The 15,011-nt window shown below is 43.8% G+C and overlaps 1 long non-coding RNA gene across 14 annotated transcripts in view; it reads right to left on the bottom strand.

Annotated features, from left to right (window-relative positions):
- LOC101787500 (uncharacterized) overlaps positions 1-6,871 on the bottom strand; it is a 29,655-nt gene extending 22,784 nt beyond the window's left edge. For 11 of the 14 annotated variants that reach the window (XR_010042082.1, XR_002790140.2, XR_002790146.2 and 8 more), the window contains exons 1-3: positions 6,714-6,871; positions 3,583-3,760; positions 2,457-2,576 (exon numbers count right to left, since the gene is read on the bottom strand). This is a non-coding gene — a long non-coding RNA (uncharacterized LOC101787500). Of the gene's footprint in view, positions 1-1,867; positions 1,956-2,456; positions 2,577-3,582; positions 3,761-6,713 lie in introns of all 14 variants that reach the window. The other 3 variants (XR_002790142.2, XR_010042084.1, XR_010042083.1) reach the window with 1 other exon arrangement.
- Between the last annotated feature and the right edge of the window lie 8,140 nt (positions 6,872-15,011).

Raw genomic sequence — 15,011 nt, 5'->3', positions numbered from 1 at the left:
GGCCTCATGGCCCAATCTACCAAACGTCCTCTATTTCCATAAATAACTTTTAAAAAAAAATAGACTGGTGACTGAGCCCAGGGGTGCTCTACCCTCAAGCTCTCTCCCCATCCCTTTGTTATTTTTTTGTTTTGACTGAGGCCTTACTAAATTGCTCCAATTGGCCTCAAGCTTGCCATCCTCCTGCCTCAGGCTCTCAATTAGCTGAGAGGCTTGCGCCATGTCACATGCAATTTTATTGTCCAGAAGTGACATGCACAGCATGATAAAATCCCTAAGAGTTAAGGTCTAGTATCTCTAGTAGATCCAGGATACCAGAGGGCTGCTGGTCCCCTGGGAGGTCCTTCTGTTCCCCTTGGAAATCAAGATTAGACTCAGATCCCCAAGAGTCACAAATTCTACAGCCATCTGTCCCCTTCGTTCAAAGGTCCAAAGACTCTCGCTTTACTCTCACTGTTTCTGCTCTCACTACCCTAGAACACTTAACTTCTCCTTCTTGTGGGGAGAAAGATCCCTGCAAGTAACTCAAACTTTTTGGAAACCACACCCAAGACAACAAATAGCTCCACTGTTAAACTTCCTACTGCACAATGCTGTCCACCTTCTCCGATAAGTGAGAGAAAAATCCTAATAATAAATAAATAAGTAGTGGTTGTTCATTTTTTATTATTTTTTAACAAGCAAAAGCAACCCAATACACATCTCAAATTTTCTGCTCCACCTTGTTGACTATCACATATAAAGCAGAGCAGACAAATCACATTAGCGGAAGGCAAATGGGGGAAATCTATGTTTTTAAAAAAAAACAGAACAATACAAAAAATAAAGACAGAAGTAGTGTGGCCTTCCTTCTGAGTGATTTAGGGGAATGAAACTCCCAACCTACTAGCTGTCTGATACAAGTTCATGATCTCTAAAATTGAAGAATGAGGGCTGCAGATTTAGTTCACTGGCAAGCAGAAAGTCATGAGTTAGATCCCCAGTACCAAAAAATAATTTAAAAAATAAATAAAATTGAAGAATGAATTTTAGGAACAACAGAAGTTAAGAGCAGAATATATTTACTGAGAGGAAAAAAAGCTTCTGGTTTCATTTGGAACAGGGAGTTAAAAAAAAAAAAAAAAGCTTCTGTCTAAGAGAAAGAGAGAAGGGGTCTCGAGTGGGTTGACCAAGATCCTATCTTTTCTAGGGATTTTTATAGAGCAAAACCACAAAGTGAGGTAGGTCTAAGGTGTGGAAAGCAGAGGAACTGAAAGGAGGGCATGGGGTGGGACAGGACTACAGCCAACCAATAAGATTAATTACTCAGGTAAAATTGATTAAGTCGGGGACAATTGGGAAGTGAGTCATGAAGCAAGTGGGCGTCCTTAAAGAGCAATGACTCTTCCCCTAGGGAGTTGGAATGGTGCCTGACTCCAGGCTTCCTCAGGGTGATAGAGACCTACTTAGAATATCAGTCCCTGATGTTTATCCTTAGAAAGTATGTAGGTGCATTTGATTTATCTTTTGTCTAGAGGTCTGGCCTATAGAGGGAAGTGTCTCTCTCCCCCACAGTTGCAAGGTATGTGCCCTTTTGCACTGGCTCCTTGGAGGGCCCTCCCCTGTCTGACTGCCTGTGTTTCTATCTAACTCGATTCCCTATAACAGGTTTGCCACAGCCAGGACTGTGACAGCTCTCTGAATACCCTGGAACCTCTTAGGGTCCCAAAAGTCCTGCCTCATCTTTTTTTTTTTTCTTCCTCCAGTATTGGAGGGCCTTGTGTGTGCTAGCTAGGCAAATGGTCTGCCATTAAGCTACATCCCCCAGCCTTTTTATGTTTTCTTTTCTTTTTAATTTTGAGACCCCATCTAAGTTGCCCAAATTGACCTTGTATTTGCAAATCCTCCTGGTCCTGCTTCTCTAGCAGCGGGATGACAGGTATATACCACCATGTCCAGGGGCCTTGTAAGCAGCTCTACAATACAGAATTTTAGAAGTTAAGATTTAAAAAATTTTTCTCTTTTCAAGATAAGCACCTTTGGGGCTGCGGATTTAGCTCAGCGGCATAAGCACCTGCCTTGCAAGCAGGCGGTCATGAGTTTGATCCCTGGTACTGATAAAAATGAAAAAGCCAAAAAAAAAAAGATAAGCACCTTCTTCAAACTTCCTCCAGCACAGCCCTTAATCACTCCCATCCCCCCATTCCCTTCCTTTCCTCAGGCCAGATAAAAGGAACAAAATATGCAGCTGCTGCCCCAGGAGATTAGGGCCCAGTTTCCTTTCCACAGGAAAGTGTAAGCACTGAAGATGGGCTGGCAAGATTGAACAGGCCTGGACAGGGCACAACTCTTTATATCTCCTCGCCTCTATCCCTGGCCCTGAAGACCCATGCATACTGTACACTGGAGTTGATGATGTGACGGGATGAGCCGCGTCTGAGTGTAAAGACCTGAGGGCACAGTAACAGCTTGCTTACCTGCTTTGTTTTGCATTTGCTACACTTTCCTTTCTGCAAACCCCATTCTCCTTGTTTCTCTGTTTCACGGCAGAAAGCAGCTGTCCTCCTGTGGGCAGCAAAGCAGGCCAATTTTGCTCACTGTTGGTCAAATCAAAGGAAGCCATTTATTTTGGTAAAGCCATTTATTTTGGTAAAAGGAAAAAAGGGATTTATTCAAAGCTAGCTCTGAGGAAGTGGAGGGGCCTTGTTACTCAAATCAAAATCACACCGGTGGTACAGAGGAGTGTTAGGATCCTTTATAACAAAAGAAGAGTGTGATGTGAATGAACAGAAGGTGACAGTACTCCCCAGGTCAACTTTCACCCTCCTGAGCCCTGACCTCCTGGGGGCAGCATCTGCATATTATTAAGACTGAGGGGAGAGGATGGTGATTATGCTCTAGACATCAAAGTTTAGAGAAGGCACTTAACACTAAAGAGGAAAAAACATTCTAACTTTTAAAGTTCCATTTTGTCCTGTAGGTTCCACTCTGAGCTCCTAGTTCTGTATCTTTCCAGATGGAGAGGCTAACAGATATTCACTGGTATCTCTCAGAGTTGAAATTTCTAGATTGACAAATCTCCATCCCTGGCAATTGCAGATATCCCTTCCACTCATATCCTATTGACCAGAAATTATTCACATCACCCTGCCTGGCTGGAAGGGAGGCCATGCGAGGTGTCTCTCTGGGGTCAATTACTAACGAAAGGTAAACTGGCTACTGGAGCCAGCTGCCTTTGCCACAGAACATATCGAAAGCTTAGTTAAGACAGAGATGAGTTTGATACCTCAAGAAGGCCAAGAACACACGATAGGCCTAACTCAAGCAGGCAGCTATAACCTGTAAAAAGCAACTGACACCAACAGGAAACAGCCCTGATATCTTCTGTCCATAGGATTGATTGGCAAAACTGGGATTCTCAGTTCTTCATTCTCTATATATTTACATTTTAATTCACATGACCAGCTTACATTCCCACCAGGTTGTAATGATTTGCATTGCTATTTACTGAAGGTAATGGTACCTCTGCCCCTCATCTTACAAATTTGACCGATCAGAAAGATCAGAAAGTTGATCTCACTTTTCTAACATGAATTTTCCTACCTGTAAGAGTTTGCTTTTGATCTCCATCTTCAGCAGGATAAGCACGTTTCCTGTTTGTTGTTTATCACAGCCTTGGGACAAGTGATTTGGGGTATCCTTTGAAGCTGCTTCAGTTTGGAAGGCCTGAGAACACAAATTCTCCCCTTCTACCACAGCAGCTGCACCACACCCTGTGCATCTAGAGCAAGGAAAACAATTTGCTAGGATGAATGACTGTTCTCCCTGGGGTTCTAACCTAGCAACCCTTCTTCTGGAAATCTATTTTATGAAGATAATCTAAACTATATGTGCTGTAGGAGAAAAGGGAAATTTCCTTTTTGCTCTCTGAAAGGTATGGTGTGAGTGGATAATATAGGAGAAAAGGCATATGGATATATTAAGGTGCAAAAAAATCATAGCAGGGGGAAAGTCAGTGAAATGATCAGAGACTGCCATGGGGGCAAAGGGCAAGTGCAATGCTGGCCCTTTTACCTATTATTCATTAAAGGCTTGATTTATATTTTCTTCTGAGGCAGCCAGGGATTTGAAAGCTCCTTTCCTAAAAAATATATAATAAAGACTTCACTTAGGCCTACAGATGTCCAATAGATAACTCAAAGCAGAGCAAAGTTTGTTCTTTATTTTGTTATCTGTCTCCTTTATTATCTTAAAACTTTGGGTCAGAGGGCCAGGGATGTAGCTCAGCAGCCAAGTGCATGCCTGGCAAGCACAAGGTCCTGAGTTCAATTCCCCATACTAAAAAGGAAAGAAAGAAAGAAAAAGAAAAACCACCTTGGGTCAGATCTTTGCTCAGCTGCACATAAGCATGCTGATCATTTAGAAAATACCTAGAAACCAGCAATGCATAATTAGCCCCAAATTTATACAACCTATTTCATCCCCCTTCAAGACAGAGATTAAGTGATTTACAGGGATATTTGACTACAAATGTATGCCCAGAAGTCTCCAGTCCCTGTCATACACACGTGGTCACCTTAGATTTCAGCAGTTTCCATAAACAAAGATGGCTCCAGACGAAAACAGTCATCTCACAGAGACCAGATTGTCTCTGCAGATGATCAGGACATCTACAGAGCCACACTGCAAAACCAGAACTGAGACAATGATCAGGCAGACCCTGGCCCATCCCAATAATTCCTTAAAAGTGGTTTCCTTTCTTTGATCAATGGGCCAGTATGGTCCTTTCCATCAGATCTGTGCCCCACTCAGCTGCTCCTCAAGCTGAGGTTTCTTCCTACTTCTTCAGACTCTCTAACTCTGCCTAGGAACTCTGCCTGTGCCTCTCCCTGGTGTGTCCTGAAATGCTCTTCTGCAGTGAGACATCAGGAACATCCTGGGGCCAAGCTGAGGTCTCATCTCTTCAAGGGAGGCCTGCTCTGCTCCTATCTATCGATGAGAGGGGACATGACTACCTGCCCCCAGACCAACATGACTCACCAGCTTACAAAGCCCCTTTTCTGTAGGATGCTGGGAATATGAGGAACATAGACAATTTTTTAAGGAAACAGTAATAGTTTTTAGAGGAACTCAATGTTCTTGGAGAACATAAAGTAATCTTGGAAAAAGTCCACTGTGACCCAGACCAGACAGGAGGTTAGAAACAGTATTTTGTAGGGTCAAAACAGAGGACAAGGGACAGAAGTCTGTTCACATGTGTTGACAGATCTCAGTATTTCTTCTTACAGTAAAGTTAGTCTTTTCTGGTTAATGAAATTTCAGTAAGAAGATGGAGGACAATATTGTGCCCATTGTGGTGAAGCTGGTTGGGTGGACGGGAACTTTGCAGAAAGCCTAGTTATGGGCAAGGAGAGAGAGGACAAAGGGAAGGGCAGTGGCACTGGATCCTGGCTTTCATCATGCTGAGCTCCAATCTACTGGGGTATCACTTTTCTCCATCCCAACACCACGAAGATATTCATTATACCATTATTTATCATAGAAGAACTTTAAAAACAATTGGAGTAGCCAACAATATTTAAAAGGTTTAATCAAGCTGAAGCATGATGCTATCCTTAATCCATTGAGATGGTATTTATAAAGACCATGGAGAGAAAGACAAATTATTTCCGATATAAAATGTGGGTAGGCCGGATGTAATGGCACACACCTGTGATCCCAGTACTTGGGAGTCTGAGTAGGAGGATTGCTGTCAGTTCCAGGCCAGCCTGGACTATACAGCAAGATCTTGTCTCAAAAAATAAATAGTTGGAGGGCCAGGGATTTAGCTCAGTGGCATAAGCACCTGCCTGGCAAGTGTGAGGTCGTGAGTTTGATCCCCAGTACTGCAAATAAATAAATAAATAGTTGGGCATGGTGGTGCATGCCTATAATCCCAGCACTTGGGAGGCTAAGACAGGAGGATTATGGTGACTTCAAGACCAGCCTGGCTTACAAAGTGAACTCATGGCCAGCCTAAATTGCATAGTAAGACCCTGTCTCAAAAAGACCAAATAGGGGCCAGGCATTTAGCTCAATGGCAAAGCACCTGGCTGGTAAGTACAAAGTCCTAAGTTCGATCTCCAGTATCAAAATAAAGTAAGATACGGGTAGATGTGTGAGGTAATGCATACATTAATTAGCATAATACAGCCATTCCACAATGTTTACATATCTCAAAAGACCATGTTATACATAATAAACATAATACAATATAATAAACAATACAATACATATACAATCTTTATAATAACTAAAGAATGATATTTTTCAAAATAAATAAATAAAATGTGGTTGGAACATAGCTCCTGTTCTGGCATGCCAAAACCCCCTTTGGCACTCCAGCCCGCCAGCCCGGCATGAGCCCTAGCGGGGGAGGGGCGCTCGTTGAGGATAAAGTGGTGGGAGAAGGTCTGAGGCGCGACCCCGGGGCCGCGGGGCAGACGCGGCGCACCGCGGGAGGGGCTGGTCCCTCGGCCCCACCCGGGGGTCGGCTCGCCACTGAGGCCTGGACGCAGGAGACCTCCCAGGGTTCCCCCATGCCCTAGCCGAGAGGGTTCCCTCAGGCTCCGCCCGCCGCCTACCCAGGACCCCGACAGCCCCGCTCCGAGGCGGCCCCGGAACGGCCGGGGCGGCCTCTCCCAGTCAGCCGAGCACCTTCACAAGCAGCTGGAAGGCAAACAAGGAGGCGTTACCGTGGGCGGCAGTGGAGTGGCGGAGGTGGGGCGCGGCTCCAGCGACCCGACCCTGCTCGGCAGAGGCTGTGGTGGCGGCCGAGTCCTTTATTTCTGCTGCAGCGGCTACGACTTGTCGCAAAGGGAAAGACGTAAGAGGCGGCAGCCGCGGCAGCAGGCGAATCTCGCGGGATTTGGGTGGAACTCTCGCGCGGTCCGGAGGCTACGCCCCGCCCCCAGTCTGTGCTCTGGAGGGAAAAGGGGGAGAGAGTGTGGAGGGAGCGTGAGGGAGGTTACGCGCGCCGAGGGGACGGGAGACAGGGAATGGGACAGGAAGGGAAGGGACAAGAGGGGCTCGGGAGCGGGGAAAGCTAGCCCGGCTGACGGGGCCCGGGGACCGCTGCTCGGCCCTCACGGAGCCTGAGCAGCCCGTCAGCGCGCGCGACGCAGACTCTGCCGAGGATGCACAATTGGGGGGCGCTTCATATAGGGCCGGAGCGGTGGGGACCGGCGGGCACGCCCCGGTTTCCTCGCTGTCTGCGGAAAAAGCCCGGCGTCTGGGTGCTGCGGGAGGAAGGGACACTGGGGAAGCCGGGTGGCCGGACCCCCTTTATCTCGGCGGCGTGCCGGGCCCGGGCTCTTTATCGCGCCTTACGCTCGGCGTCGCTCGAGCGCTGCGGGAACCCGGAGCTGGGCGCGCGGAACTCAAACTCTGGCAGGTGATTTGTATCCTGGGTTGTGACCCGGATCTGCACTGGGAAGCCCCTTGAGGGCAAGGGCACTGTAGCGTGGGCATTGTATTCACAGCGCCTAACACGGGTCCACGGGGTGCTTGAATTGTTGAATGTCTATCCTTACACCTGTTGGCACTTCTAGGCGTCCACCTTTGTGGGAACCTTTGACAAAACATTCTGACCCTCAGTTAGTGTGTAACAGATGCGAGGGTACAGGGACAAAATGCCCTAATGAAATCATTGGAGCACACTGTTTGAATCACTATGGCTGGACTTGAACTCACACTAATCTTCCTGAGTGCTGGGATTACAGGTGTGCAGCACCATGTTCAGCTCAGGAGATACTATATTTTAAATATTCAAATTGTCCACAATGAGAAGGTTTTAAAATGGCCAGAGTAGACAGGCATATGTGGAAAGGACACCTGAACTCTCCAAGATGGTATATAAATTGAAACAAATTTTATGAAAGCTATTGATCAAACTACTAGAAAATCCATATTTTCTTTTGACGCACAAATTCTCCTGAAGAATTTATTTGAGGAAGCAATTAAAAATCCAAGATATATAAGGAAATTCAATGTTGCCACTTAGAAAGGTTAGAAGCACACTAAACACTGACTAAAATGCAGTAAGTAACATTATGACTCTTCCAAGCAATGAAATGTTTTGCGTTAAAATTATGCATTAATTTTGCATTAAAATTATGCCAGGTCTAAACACAAATGCCAAGTCTGGCATTTGCAGCTCTGGTACAGCAATTCCCTAGCATGCTTGAGGCCTGGGTTTGATTTCCAGCATGGAAGAAAAAGAAAAAAGAAAAGTTAGGGAAGGGTATTGTTGACAGGGAAAAAAAAAATTATTGAATGAAGAAAGACAAAATATAACACAAAGTAATTTTTGTAAAAATCATGCATGTGTAGTTAAAAAAAAAACCAAGAACATTTTAAAATATTACTGTTTAGATCTCAGTACTGTTATTATGGGGACTTGGAGGATTCTGCACATTTGTTCTTGTTTAACAAATCTTCTTGATTAGAGTTAGGTTTCCATATTCATGGGTCCAAGCAACTTGTCAATTACTGAGGAATATGAGACCAGTGTCTAGGCATGGGCGCATGCCTGGATTCCCAGAACTCTGGGAGGCTGAAGCAGGAGGATCACAAGTTTGAGCCCAGCCTACGCAACTTAGCAATAAGTACCATGCCTCAAACTAAAAATTTAAAAAGGGCTTGTAGTTCAGTTCTAAGGCCCTGGGCTCAATCTCCCATACAAAAAGAAATAAACTAGAAAGAATGAATAAATTAGTAAATTAATTAGGCTTTGAATAAACAACTCTAATATGCCAGTTATAAGCCACACTGCTGGAGTTTGAAACCAGGGAGAGAGGAATGAATATTCTAGATTTGCAACCTGGAGGCCATCATTGCAGAGACAACCTGACTGAGCCCATGGGTGACAGTACAGGGATGCTGACCCACGCTTACAGAGCTGGCCCCACCGGTAACACAGCCTCCCCTCTGGGGTCCACAGTGGCCAAGAAGGCTGCCTGGCTTCTGTGATCCCCTCTCAGCCACCCTCCCAACTACAATAAATCACCCAGGCAATGGCAATACACCAATCTATTGTCTCTGGACTTTCAAGTTTCTCTCTTTTCAAAAAGACCTTTTATCTTTAGAAATTTAAGACATTAAAAGAAAACACAGTCCCTTTTTCCGGGACTCACCCACCAAAGCCTGATTGTGAGTCACAGTTTCCTGTGGTCTGAGTCACCATTTCCATCCTGCTGTACCCACTAGACTAGAACCCCCTCGAGGGCCAGGAGGGGATCTCACTTGGCACTGAGTCTTCCTAGCGCTTGCTCACAGAAGGTGCTGGACACATGGTTGGTTGAGATGGGAAGGAAATGAAAATGAAGTTCTAGGCTGCTATCCTGTCTCATGGAATCCTAGAAAAGAAAGTACTTTCACGGTCCAATAAAACTGTAGAGCACTGATTCACACTAGGGTGTTAATGGCATGTTCAGTACTGTTTGGTGAGGGTTTAAACTGATGTAACTGGTTGGGAGAACAATTTATCAAAATCTAAAAAGTTGATATTCACCCCTGGAGGCCTACAAATTCTACTTCTGAATGTACAGTACATTCTAGAGAAACTTTCACACATGGACCCAGAGAGCGAGAGGGATTAAAATCTACATTGAGATGATGTTATAATAATGTCTGGACAGAAGAAAGGTGGAACTGTGATTCGAAAATAAAATACTATATAGCCACAAAAATCAATGAATTAGAGCCATCTGAATCAATTAGCTCAAAACTATAATGTTAGCCAGGTGTGGTAGCCCACTCCTGTAACCCCAGCACTGGGAAGGTTGAGGCAGAGGGATTGTTGCAATTTCGAGAACAGCCTGAATTACAAAATGAGCCCAAGGCCAGCCTGAACTGCACAGTGAGACCTTGTCTCAAAGACACACACACACACACACACACACACACACACACACACACACACACACAAAATGAATAAGAAACTGCAAAAAGAAATATATGACATCAAAATGCACTAAAACAGTTTAGAAACCTGCAAAATAATACTGTATCATCTTTATAAACACACACACTCATTAGCAAAAGTGTAAAACTATGTACGGGGATGGTATACACTAAATTCACAAGGGACGCAGGGAGAAGAATGGGCTGCAGGTTCCTCATCAGGGCTTCACAACTTCTGTGTTTTTACTCTGTACACTTTTAGCAGATGGGAAAAAGCTGAAGGAAAAGGACATTAAGATATCCTTACACTGTGTGATAGCTGTACACAAAATCATTTTATTCCCCACTTTTTTTGGTGAATGCTCTGAATATGTCATACTGAAAATACATTGAATTTATAAAAAGAAAGAATCTAGATAGAGCCTTACCGAGAAATAAGGGATGGATCCACCTTGAACGTCTTCCTTTGAATTTAAGACCTTTTTTTTTGTTTTGTTTTTTTTGGTGTCGGGAATTGAACTCACGATTTTGAGTTTGCCAAGCAGGCACTTATGCCACTGAACTAAACCCCCAGCCCCAAGACCATTCATTTTTTTTTTTTTTTGTCTTTTTCATTTTTATCGGTACCAGGGATTGAACTCATGACCGCCTGCTTGCAAGGCAGGTGCTTATGCCGCTAAGCTAAATCCCCAGCCCCTCATTTTACTCTTTCTGAGACAGGCTCTCGTTCTGCAAATCAGGCTGGCCTTGAATTCACTATGTAGCCCAGTCTGGCCTGAACTGGCGGCAATCCTGCCTCAGCCTCCAAGTAGATGGCGTGACAGGTGTGTATCACTGCTCTTGGCAGCCATTCCAAATTAAAAAACATATTTATGATTTTACATTAGATGACCTGATGAAGCCAGAGATTTCCTTGTTTTATTGAGGTTTGGAACTTAATTCTCACATGAAATAGAGGACGTGCTCCAGACTAAAAATCCTGGATTTCAGTCAGTAAGCAGTGGTCTTCACTGCCTGCCTCCCAAAGGGATATTTTATAATCCTTTGATTATAAAATTTGCTTGTGGCAGACCAGACTTGAGGGTTCCTTGCAGCCTTGTCTGCATCTTCCCGTGTCTTGCATCTGAAGGTAGCAGATGATGGATATTTGGAGAACATTTGACGAGAATCTGCTGCCAATTGCTAGGTCCCTCAAGGATCTGGCAATGAGGCTACCAGCTCGAGACCTGCCAGCCACACTCAGCCCCTCACGAGACTGCATGAAGTTCTGCATCTCCACTCTGAGATGGGCTCTGGGTTTTTCTCCAAGATCTAGATGCACAGTTTTTCTAGCATGATACCTGTGGGTGGAGAAGGAGGCAGAGTCAGAGGAGGAGACCTCTATTTCTTGCAGGAAAGCCTTGGAAATTCTGCCCATCTTCCAGGCCTAATTCAAGTTCTCTGTCTTTTCTTCTGCTTCTCATTCCCACTAGATGGTACCGCTGGACCCACTTCCCAGGAAATACTGTTCCAGTTGCTCCCAAGGACCCTCGTTTTACATGGAACTCTCCCTTTTAAAACAGCTTTATTAAAATATTATTCACAGTGCTGGGGATTTAGTTTAGTGGCATAAGCGCCTGCATAGCAAGTGCAACATTGTGAGTTCGATCTCTGGTACCAAAATTAAGTTTAAAATAAAATTAAGTAAAATTCACACACCAGACAGCTTGCCCATGAGAGTGCACAGCTCAGCAGACTGCAGTATAGAGAAACACAAAACTGTTATCACAGCCAATTTTACATTTTCGTAGCCTTCATGAGAAACCCTTTATAGCTGTCTATCGCTCCCCACCCTATCCCCAATCTCTAAACCACGACCCAACTACTTTTGCTGGATTTGTCTCTTCTGGAAATTCCACATAGAATCATGGAAATATAGTCCTGAGCCTTACTTAGCTTCACGTAATCACACGTGTGACACGTAATCCCTACCTGATAATGCTCCACTGCCATTCTTCCTACATCCTTACAAAATCAGATCCTTTTGATGACCCTTAAGGTACCCAGGCTCAAAAGTAGTCTTTGAATCAGGCCTTTCCTCCATATAGTGGGCTCTCTTGCTCTGTGCTTCAGTCCTCACAACTTGCTGTGGTAAACTACTGTACAATGGGCTGCTGAGGAGTTACCCCACTCCAAGACCCTCTGCCTAATTCTACCAAATTAATCTTAAAGCTCAATCCTAACTATATCACTGCTTTGCTATTTTAAAAAGCTGATAGTTCTCTTTTTTTCTATCAAACTGAAGAGAAGCCTAATGGATTACTGTAACCCTACCTAAATCCCAATAACTAGTTCATTCATTTCCTGCCCTCACCCTGCTTAGAGCTCACAATCCACTGTCCTCTCCACTCTATCAAATAATATTATCCCAGCTCTAGTCAGGAAGGTATTCCTGCCAATCTCCACTAACAACTTAGCCAAAATGTGTTTACTCCTACCTCCATACTCACAACGATACAGCTGCCCCACTAATATCTATCATTTCCTCTCTACCTAACCAGTTCTATTCTTCCCTTGGGTGATAATTCAGATCCCAGCTGTTCCTGCCTCCATTAAACCTGTTATAGTAACTTCCCCTGTAGTGCTGGGAATTGAATCCAGGATCTCCCACAAACCCGGCAAGTGCTTGACCCATGCGCTACATTTCTAGTCCTGTTTTAATGACTTTAGGTTTCAATTATTTTTGTCATCTTGGAATTTCTAAGGCTCTCACATGGAACTACATTAGAAGTGTAAAACTAAATGTTAAATGTTGTCTTGTATGATTTCTACTTGGTTCACAATATCCCTTAAGAGATCCTTCTTGGGGGCTGGGGATTTAGCTCAGTGGCATAAGCACCTGCCTTACAAGCAGGCGGTCATGAGTTCGATCCTCGGTATTGATTAAAAAAAAAAAAAGAGATTCTTTCTTTTTGTATTCCTGCATAGATATTAGCACATTTGAAATGTAGTGACTTTTATTAATAAAATAAGCAAAAATATATTACCATAACATTGTAGAATAAAAGGTTTACAAGCAGCTAAAAGCAAGTTTACTATTTAATGATTCTTTTTTCATCATTATTCCACACAATAACTCAAAATAGTGATTCCAAACAATGGTTGCTATCAAAGAGGACTTTTTAGAACATCACTGTACTTTTTAATGAAAGAATCTTTGACAACAAAGGAGACTATTATCCATTTGTCAAGTGTAACACCCTAACAATCCAGAAATGCAAACAGAAATGTCAGTACCTACAGTTTAATTTGCAGCTGATCTCAGGCCAAGAACCAGACACTAGACTTTAACAAAAGTCTTCATCACATTGTTTGTAGAAAAAAATTTCCCCTTCTTTAGAATCATTAGTCTGTGAATATCTATAAAAAATAGCCTATATCATGACAACAATAATAGTTTTGTTTTGTTTTTGGTAAGGTCTATGTAGCTTGGCCTATCCTTGAACTCGCTGTGTAGCCCCGCTGGCATCAAACTCATGGTGATCCTCCTGCTTTGGCCTCCTGTGTGCTGGTATTTTAGGCATGCATATATTTTAGTAAATTTATCCTAGCTGAACTCTCAGTAATATCTTTTGTTTTTGTTTTTTGGTCTTTTTGAGACAGGGTCTCACTAATGCAGTTCAGACTGGCCTTGAGCTTACCCAGGCTAGTCTTGAACTCACAATGATTCTCCTGTCTCCTGTCTCAGAGTGCTGGGATTATGGTGTGAACCACTATGACTGGCTTCAATAGTGTATCTTTAAGAACTCTTGTTATTTGTCTGTTTGTGGGGGTTAGTAGTATTGCAGATTTAACCCAGGACCCTCACACAAACTGAGCTATCCTTTTTCACTTTTTATTTCTGAGACAGGATCTCACTAAATCGCCAAAGTGCCCATTGTGGGCTCAAACTTGTATTACTCCTATCTCGCAAGCCCAAAATGCTGGGATTACCAATGGGCACCACCACGAGAACTGATTTGTAGAAGATTCCTTAAATGAAAAACAGAGAAATAGCAAAAACTACAGCTGGCCCACAACCATGAAATATGAATTGTAGTCAGGCATTGTGAGAAGAACATTTAGAATCAGGACACAGAATTTGTAATATTATTATGATGGTTACTTGGAGTTAAACACAAGAAAATCTGTCCACAACACTAAAGACATAGAATATTCAGCCAAAGGCCTGGATCCCACAGCAATGTCCTGCATGAGTCCAGATGAAAACCTAGAGCCCATGACAGTGCCTCCCACGCATCCAACTGGAGGACTAGAGCCCACAGAAGGACTCACGCCAGACTCTTTTATGGATCTGTGCTGGGAAGGCCCAAAGGTCAACAATAGAAGCAAGAAAGTGTATGCCAGTGGGATGAAGGAGCTGTGCTGGGAGGTTGAGGTTCTACCCTGGAGCTAGGAAGTCACACTCAAAACAAAGATCAGGGCTGTCCTGAAAAGCACCACAGCCATCCTCAGCGACATGGAGTCCTGAGCTCTTCCAATAAGAATATGCCAGAAAGCCAGCATGATGAGTTTGCCTTGGAGAGTAAATGGCACACATCTTTCCCTCTAGAGCCAGGAAGCAATGCTCCATGAAAGGACCACAGCTCTTCCAAAGGAACCACAGCCATTCTCACCAACTAGGTCCCGAGCTCTTCAGATGATGGTCGAACTCACGTTGGGGAAGCTAGTCATGACGAACTCCTCCAGAAGAACCAACGGCTCAAACAGCAACACTTAGAGAAACCCACAAAGCCTAGCTTCTCCTTCTCCATGTCACTATTTATGCTGGCAACTTTCCTCAGGTGGAACATCTATGCTCAGCATGGTGCTGATTTAATTCAGCTGGTGTTAAGTTGACCATCAGTTTTTAATCCACAAGTACTACCAAAAAAAAGTTATCTGAAAGATCTACTGGTATAAAAATAGTGGGGTAAAAGAAAAAGCCATAATAACAAGAACACTAAACTTTACCTTTAAAGCTACCTATTAATCTGTAAATCTAAAAAAAAATTTAAGGGTATATTCTAAGGGTATGTCCTTTTAGTTTTTTTTTTTTTAATCTGGTGTCA

The sequence above is a fragment of the Cavia porcellus genome, unplaced genomic scaffold (genome assembly GCF_034190915.1).
Source record: "Cavia porcellus strain 051 isolate PalLab524CR breed Dunkin Hartley unplaced genomic scaffold, mCavPor4.1 scaffold_22, whole genome shotgun sequence".
Taxonomy (NCBI): domain Eukaryota; kingdom Metazoa; phylum Chordata; class Mammalia; order Rodentia; family Caviidae; genus Cavia; species Cavia porcellus.
Note: the sequence above shows the minus strand (reverse complement) of the source record. Positions and strands in the feature narration are given on the sequence as shown.